Source organism: Phyllopteryx taeniolatus, chromosome 4 (assembly GCF_024500385.1).
Source record: "Phyllopteryx taeniolatus isolate TA_2022b chromosome 4, UOR_Ptae_1.2, whole genome shotgun sequence".
Taxonomy (NCBI): Eukaryota; Metazoa; Chordata; class Actinopteri; order Syngnathiformes; family Syngnathidae; genus Phyllopteryx; species Phyllopteryx taeniolatus.
This window is the reverse complement of record NC_084505.1, coordinates 3768082-3776915: the sequence shown is the minus strand read 5'-3', so window position 1 is coordinate 3776915 and position 8834 is coordinate 3768082.

The window sequence follows — 8834 nt, the reverse complement described above, 5'->3', positions numbered from 1 at the left end:
CAACCATCACCGGAAACGAGTCCGACTGACTGCCGGATATGCGGACCAAACTCTGACTCCGGTTGTACAGGGACCGAACAGCCCATATCAGGGGTTTCGGTACCCCATACTCCCGAAGCACCCCCCACAGGACCCCCGAGGGACACGGTCGACCGCCTTCTCCAAATAAATTAAAGTGTAGAATTCTCCCAAGGACTCACGTATATGCTCCTCAAGTATCAAAACACTTTGTGAGCAATTGATGACAGACAGGATAATTTTTATCTTTTTAAATATTGATCAGTCATATTTATCAGTAAAACTCATTTTTAACCTTTTTCCTTGTGAACATTTTTAAACTGATGTATTCTATTAATGTGTATTACTGTCTATTTTAATATCATTGCATCGTTATTTTAAAAGAAACATATTGCAAAACACTACCTGACAATCTTAACAGAATGTGTTTCCCAAAAACAACCAGCCAAAAGTTGCAGTGAATTAAACATTGTATATGCATTGATACTTAAAATGGTAAGCAGTTTTGGAATCATGAAATTCTAGTACACCTGTAGTTTTTTATTGGTCTATTATTTGTATTGCTAATATTATATATGTTATCAGTTACAACAAACTGATATCGGCATACATAATGAAAACAAATTGCAAAAGCACTGAATCCCAAAGCACTTTTCCTCTTACAAGGAACAACATCAGTGATCAGAGATTGCGAGTTTTAGTGAAACTGATCAAACCCATTTCGTGATCTTGTCACAGAGGGCCATAGAGAAAGAAGTGAGGGAAGTGTTGCAGGGAAGCAGGCAAAGAAGAGTGACAGATAGGCATGTTAAAGATGACAAGGAACATTAAAGATGGCTGTACTTTGCACCCCTCCCGTTCATCTACCCATCCTCGTCATCCTAATGTGAAAGATATGAATTAGACATTAGGTCCTGGGTATTACAGAGAGAAGCATGGTGAAACTTTTAACATTTTCTGTCATCTGCTCACAACTCCATGCACGTCCTCCGATCGAACTACCCAAATTCTGCAAGGTCACTTTTAGCATGCAATCCAATTAAATAATAATATTATATTGAAACATAATAGTCACTGATGGTGTCGTGGTACACTCGCCTGACTTTGGTGCAGGCAGCGTGGGTTCAGTTCCCACTCAGTGACGGTGTGAATTTGGGTGCGAATGGTTGTCTGTGTCTATATATGCCCTGCGACTGACTGGCGACTAGTTCAGGGTGTAGTCCGCCTTTCGCCCGAAGTCAGATGGGACAGGCTCCAGCACCCCGCGACCCTAACCAGGATAAGCGGTGTTGAAAATGGATGGATGGATGGATGAAACATAATATCATTTTAGCCAATAATGGAATAGAGGAAATAGCTTTGTAGCAGAGACAAAGTAACGGAACCACTTTTTCAATGTCTGTGACCATTTTTATCAGGCTTTTGTGGAAATACCTTTGGAGGAAAACATTTACTGGATATAATACATAAGGTCAGAGCATGTTAAATATTGTCACTTCACTGTAGAGGTTGACTATATACATTGGAAGGAAAAGGTATGTGAACCATTTGGATTCTTTTTTTTATTTCTGCATGGTCATAAAATGTAGTTTGGTCTTCATCTGAATCACAAGAATAAACAAACAGTCTGCTTAAACGTAAACAACCCAAACAATTATATGTTATCATATTTTCATAGAGCATCACATGTAAACATTCACAGGACAGGGAAGAAAAAGTAAGTGAACCCTTTTTCTCCTTCTTTAGTGTCCAACCTGGCATACTTGTCATCATATGCCTCTTGTTTGGCCTTCGCCACCTCTACTTTTGCCCTACATCACATCTCAATGTGTTCCTTTCTCCTCTCCTTGGTCCTCTCAGTGTCCCACTTCTTATTATCTAACCTCTTTCCTTGTATGATTTCCTGTACTGTGAGGTTCCACCACCAAGTGTGCTTCTCTCCTTTCCTGCCAGAAGATACATCAAGTACTCGCCTGCCTGTCTCTCTGATCACCTTAGCTGTAGTGGTCCCGTCTTCTGGAAGCTCCTCCTGTCCACTGAGAGCCTGTCTCACCTCTTCCCAAAAAGCCGCACAACATGCTTTCTTTCTCAGCTTCCACCACATGGTTCTCTGCTCTGCCTTTGTCTTCTTAATCTTCCACCCCACCACCAGCGTCATTTTACACACCACCATCTTATGCTGTCTAGCCACACTCTCCCTTACCACGACTTTACAGACGGTAACCTCCTTCAGATTACATCGTCTGCACAAAATGTAATCCAGCTGTATGCTTCTACCTCCGCTCTTTTAGGTCACCCTATGTTCCTGGCTCTTCTGGAAAAAATCGTTCACTACATCCATTTGCATCCTTTTTGCAAAGTCTACCACCATCTGTCCCTCCAATTCCATTCCTGGATGTCGTACTTACCCATCACTTCTTTATCACCCTTGTTTCATTCAGCAACATGTCCATTACAATCTGCACAATCACGACTCTCTCTCTGTCTGGGATGCTCAGAACTACTTCGTCAAGCTCCTTCCATAATTTCTCTTTCACCTCTCGGTCACATCCTAACTGTGGGGCATAGTGACTCATCACATTGTACATAACCCCATCAATTTCCAGTTTCAGCCTCATCACTCGATCAGATACTCTTTTCACGTCCAAGACATTCTTAGCCAACTCTTCTTTTAAAATAACCTGACTCCATTTCTCTTCCCATCTACTCCATGGTAAAATAATTTAAACCCTGCCCCTAAACTTCTATCCTGACTGCCTTTTCACCTTTTCTCCTGGACACACAATATATAAGCCTTTCTCCTAATCATCATGCCAACCAACTCCCGAGATTTTCCTGTCATAGTCCCAACATTCAAAGTCCCCACATTCTAGGCTCTGTGCTTTCCTCTTCTCTTTCTGCCAAAGAACCCACTTTCCACCTCTCCTTCGTCTTCGACCCACAGTAGCTGAATTCCCAACGGCGCCCTGCATGTTGATGGTGCCGGGTGTGGACGTTGTTAACCCGGGCCACGACTGATCCGGTATGGAATTCTTTAGATGAACGCTCATATTTGTTTGGCAAAGTTTTAAGCCGGATGTCCTTCCTGACGCACCCCTCTGCATTTATCCGGGCTTGGGACCGGCCTACAGTTTGCACTGGCTTGTGCCCCCCATAGGGCTGCATTACACGTGACACGACAATAATTTATCAAAAACAAATTTAATGTCAACACAAATAAGATTCCCCCCCCCCCCCCCACACACACACTCCCCCACTGTCACATAACTTGCTATAGAGAGTCTAAGCTGTTTGAATGCTGCTTAAAGTGTGACAGAAGTCACATCTGTCTTCACAAATAGGCCAAAGCCTCTGGGCTAAATACATTTCCTTTTTCTTCATAGTACGCATCCTGAAGGACACACACAGAAATTTCATTCTAATATAGGGTCATGCTCCTTCTGACACTCCTGAGACCGAAGTCTGTGATTAGTCATTTTTCTCTGAACATATGAGGATAATGTGAGGACAAAACTCCTTTGCATATTTACATGCTGACATTAGCATTTACCTCAAAGCACTTCTGTGCTCAGTCTCACAAAGCCTGTAGCATGACTGTTGACTCTTACTTTTAAAGCACAGTCAGATTATATTGTTTCATCTCACTGTGCATGGAACTGTGCCAAAATCTTGAAATTGAATTGATGCGAGACGACCGCATGTTTTGTTTTTTGTTATGGGCATTTTTTTGGGGTGATTAAATGCAAGCAATATGAGATTTAGGAAGGGGGATGGATGTGTTCATTACCTGATTTTCAGGAGTGTCACTTCACTGTGACAGATATATCTGAATCTTAATTTCCCTCATTGCAATTTTGCACATTAATGTAGCTCCATGAATAAAGAGAAGAGAAAGTCGTGCCAACTTGTGTGACAGCCTGCTTAACGAGTGGACATAAATAGCATGAGCGGCTAAGGAGAGAGAAACAAAGAGAAAATGCATTATTAACTTACCTCACTACAGCTCACGCTTAAGTACCAGAGTACAAGCCAAAAAACATAACACTAAAACGAAGGGAGTTTTTGTTGTATATCATTAATTGATTCATCCATCCATCCATCCATCCATCCATTTTCTACCGCTTATCCGGGTCGGGTCGCGGGGGCAGTAGCTTTAGCAGGGATCCTCAGACAACCCTCTCCCCAGCCACTTCATCCAGCTCTTCCGGGGGGATCCCGAGGCGTTCCCAGGCCAGCCGAAAGACATAGTCTCTCCAGCGTGTCCTGGGTCGTCCCCGAGGTCTCCTCCCGGTGGGACCTTGGTGACCTCAAATCCAGAGATAGGAGAGCCCGCCTCAGAGAACCCACAGTCTGCTTCCTTATGGGAAGGCGTGTCGGTAGAATTGAGGAGGTCTTCGAAGTATTCTCCCCACTGACTCACAACATCCCGAGTCGAGGTCAGCAGTGCCCCATCCCCCCTATACACAGTGTTGGTGGTGCACTGCTTTCCTCTCCTGAGACGCCGGATGGTGGACCAGAATTTCCTCGAACCCGTCCGGAAGTCTTTCTCCATGGCCTCACCGAACCCCTCCCATACCCGAGTTTTTGCTTCAGCGACCACCAAAGCTACATTCCGCTTGGCCAGCCGGTACCCATCAGCTGCCTCAGGAGTCCCACAGGCCAAAAAGGCCCGATAGGATTCCTTCTTCAGCTTGACGGCATCCCTCACTGTTGGTGTCCACCAACGGGTTCAGGGATTGCCGCCACGACAGGGACCGACCACCTTACGGCCACAGCTCCGGTCGGCCGCCTCAGCAATGGAGGCACGGAACATGGTCCACTCGGACTCGATGTCCCCCGCCTCCCCCGGAACATGAGCAAAGTTCTGTCAGAGGTGGGAGTTGAAACTCCTTCTGACAGGGGATTCTGCCAGACGTTCCCAGCAGACCCTCACAATACGTTTGGGCCTGCCACGCCGGACCGGCATCTTCCCCCACCATCGGAACCAACTCACCACCAGGTGGTGATCAGTTGAAAGCTCCGCCCCTCTCTTCACCCGAGTGTCCAAGAAATGCGGCCACAAGTCCGATGACAGGACCACAAAATCGATCATTGAACTGCGACCTAGGGTGTCCTGGTGCCAAGTGCATGTGTGGACACCCTTATGCTTGAACATGGTGTTCGTTATGGACAATCCGTGACGAGCACAAAGGTCCAATAACAGAACACCGCTCGGGTTCTGATCAGGGGGGCCGTTCCTCCCAATCACGCCCTTCCAGTGCTCACTGTCATTGACCACGTGAGCATTGAAGTCCCCCAGCAGAATGATGGAGTCCCCAGCGGAAGCATTCTCCAGCACCCCCTCCAAGGACTCCAAAAAGGGTGCTGTTTGGTGCATAGGCACAAACAACAGTCAGGACCCGTCCCCCCACCCGAAGGTGGAGGGAGGCTACCCTCTCGTCCACCGAGGTGAACCCCAACGTACAGGCGGCAAGCCGGGAGACAATAAGTATACCCACACCTGCTCGTCGCCTCTCACTGTGGGCAACTTCAGAGTGGAAGAGAGTCCAACCCCTCTCGAGAGGACTGGTACCAGAGCCCAAGCTGTGTGTGGAGGCGAGTCCGACTATATCTCGTCGGAACTTCTCGACCTCACACACCTCCTTCCCTGCCAGAGAGGTGCCACGTACCTAGAGCCAGCTTCTGTAGCCAGGGATCGGATCGCCAAGGTCCCCGCCTTCGGCCACCGCCCAGCTCACACTGCACCCGACCCCAATGGCCCCTCCCACAGGTGGTGAGCCCATGGGAAGGGGGACCCACGTTACCCTTTCGGGCTGTGCCCGGCCGGGCCCCATGGGTGCAGGCGCCTTCGAGCCCCACCTCCAGGCCTGGCTCCAGTGGGGGGCACCGGTGACCCGCGTCCGGGCAAGCGAAAACCAAGTCCATCATTTGTCGTCATCATAAGGGGTCTTTGAGCCATGCTTTGTCTGGTCCCTCACCTAGGACCTGTTTGCCATGGGTGACCCTGCCAGGGGCATAAAGCCCCAGACAACTTAGCTCCTAGGATCATTGGGACACACAAACCCCTCCACCACGATAAGGTGACGGCTCAAGGAGGGGATTAATTGATTCATTTTATTTAATTTATCTGCTACTTTGTGATTATGGCTAATCAAATAAACCATTATTTTCCTCTTGTTTACTGAAAAAATCCATTCATGAAGACTGACAAACCCTGCTAATACAAACAAGACTCAATCGGGCCTATCGACTGAGAACTTGGAAGAGGCATAGCAAATACTTAACCACCCTTAGGTTAATCCATCCATCCATTCTCTAAGCCGCTTCTCCTCACTAGGGTCGCGGGCGTGCTGGAGCCTATCCCAGCTATCATCTGGCAGGAGGCAGGGTACACCCTGAACTGGTTTCCAGACAATCGCAGGGCACATGCAAACAAACAACCATTCGCACTCACATTCACACCTATGGGCAATTTAGAGTCTCCAATTCATGTATGTCTTTTGGGATGTGGGAGGAAACCGGAGTTCCTGGAGAAAACCCACGCAGGCACGGGGAGAACATGCAAACTCTCCAAACACAGGATTGAACCCCGGTCCTCAGAACTGTGAGGCTGACGCTCTAACCAGTCGTTCACCGTGCCGCCCCTGAGGTTTATATCAACAATAATCAGCATCAGTGCAAACATGCATGTCACAAGACTTGACAAGTACCTATCTGTTCATCATACAGTAGTTTTGCTTTCCAATAATTATGCTGTCATCTGCATTTGTTTAATCTATGGAATAATAAAATATCACATTGACTGGGTGTCTCTCTGTCAAAGAAATGTCAGCAGAAACAAATGATAAGACAGACAGTGTGCACCCCAAACAGCAAGCACTTCATGCACACGGTGTAGTGTAAGTGGATCGCGAAAGGTGACCTTGCTCTGAGGGTATGATGATCCTCATTCAAGAGATTCTAGAACTGACAGTGAAATGTTGTATATGTTATGTTATATATCGCTCACACGCAATTACATACAGACATGCACACACACACAGACGCACGCATGCACATAACCACCCACCCACACAACACAGTATTTCTTTGTTAATTACAGCAACCATAAAAAAACAGGATACATCTGCCTACCAGATTTTTGATAATCCTTCTAAAAAAAGCCTCAAACCACAGTCTATTTTAACTGTCATGAGTGATTTAATTCGAGTGGCGGCACATTGGACGACTGGTTAGAGCGTCTGCGTCACAGTTTTGAGGACCGGGGTTCAATCCCCGGCCCCGCCTGTGTGGAGTTTGCATGTTCTCCCCATGCCTGCGTGGGTTTTCTCTGGGCACTCCGGTTTCCTCCCACATCCCAAAAACATGCACGGTAGGTTAATTGACAACTCTAAATTGCCCGTAGGTGTGAATGTGAGTGCGAATGGTTGTTTGTTTGTATGTGCCCTGCGATTGGCTGGCAACCAGTTCAGGGTGTACCCCGCCTCCTGCCCGATGACAGCTGGGATAGGCTCCAGCACGCCCGCGACCCGAGTGAGAAGCGGCTCAGAAAATGGATGGATGGATTTAATTCGACCCAAAGCTAATACTACGTCAAAGATAAAGAGATTTACTTTTAATTGTTGCTTGCCAGATCAGCAGACCTTCCAAGAATTCTTTGGTTGAGGTCCGATCGTAATCAAAGAAAGAAAGAAAATATAGAGCAGAAACTGATTTACTCGTATCTTAATTAATTTAGAAAGATATGTTTTATCACTTACAATGTTTTTTCAAGAACATATTCATTGTTGTTTCAGAGTTGACAAAGCATGTACAGAGGCAATTAAACATTCTGTGAGGAACTTTCCAAAGTCAGTGACCGTTACATGTATTGTTTTTTCACTTTCTCTCCTTTCCTATGCAATATAGGAGGCTTGTTCATCCATGCATAATATTATTAATAATCTGCAGGATATTACATTACACATTACATTACATTATACATATTATTGCTCCTTCTACTTGGTATTATATTTCAAAAATGTGCTTCCTATGACATTAAGTACAACCCCAATTCCGATCAATTTGGGACATTGTGTTAAACATAAATAAAAACAGAATACAATGATTTGCAAATCATGTTCAACCTATATTTAATTGAATACACTGCAAAGACAAGATATTTAATGTTCAAACTGATAAAGTTTACTGAGTTTAGCAAATAATCATTAACTTAGAATTTTATGGCTGCAACACGTTCCCAAAAAGCTGGGACAGGTGGCAAAAAAAGACTGAGAAAGTTGAGGAATGCTCATCAAACACCTGTTTGGAACATCCCACAGGTGAACAGGCTAATTGGGAACAGGTTGATGCCATGATTGGGTATCAAAGGAGCTTCCCTGAATTGCTCAGTCATTCACAAGCAAAGATGGGGCGAGGTTCACCTCTTTGTGAACAAGTGCGTGAGGAAATAGTCGAACAGTTTAAGGACAATGTTCCTCAACGTACAATTGCAAGGAATTTAGGGATTTCATCATCTACGGCCCATAATATCATCAAAAGGTTCAGAGAATCTGGAGAAATCACTGCATGTAAGCAGCAAGGCCGAAAACCAACATTGAATGACCGTGACCTTCGATCCCTCAGGCGGCACTGCATCAAAAACCGACATCAATTTGTAAGTGATATTACCACAAGGGCTCAGGAACAATATCATAAAATAGCGCCGAACTGGCTACATCCGGAAGTGCATCTTCAAACTCTACTATGCAAAGCAAAAGCCATTTATCAACAACACCCCAAAACGCCGGCGGCTTCTCTGGGCCCGAGCTCATCTA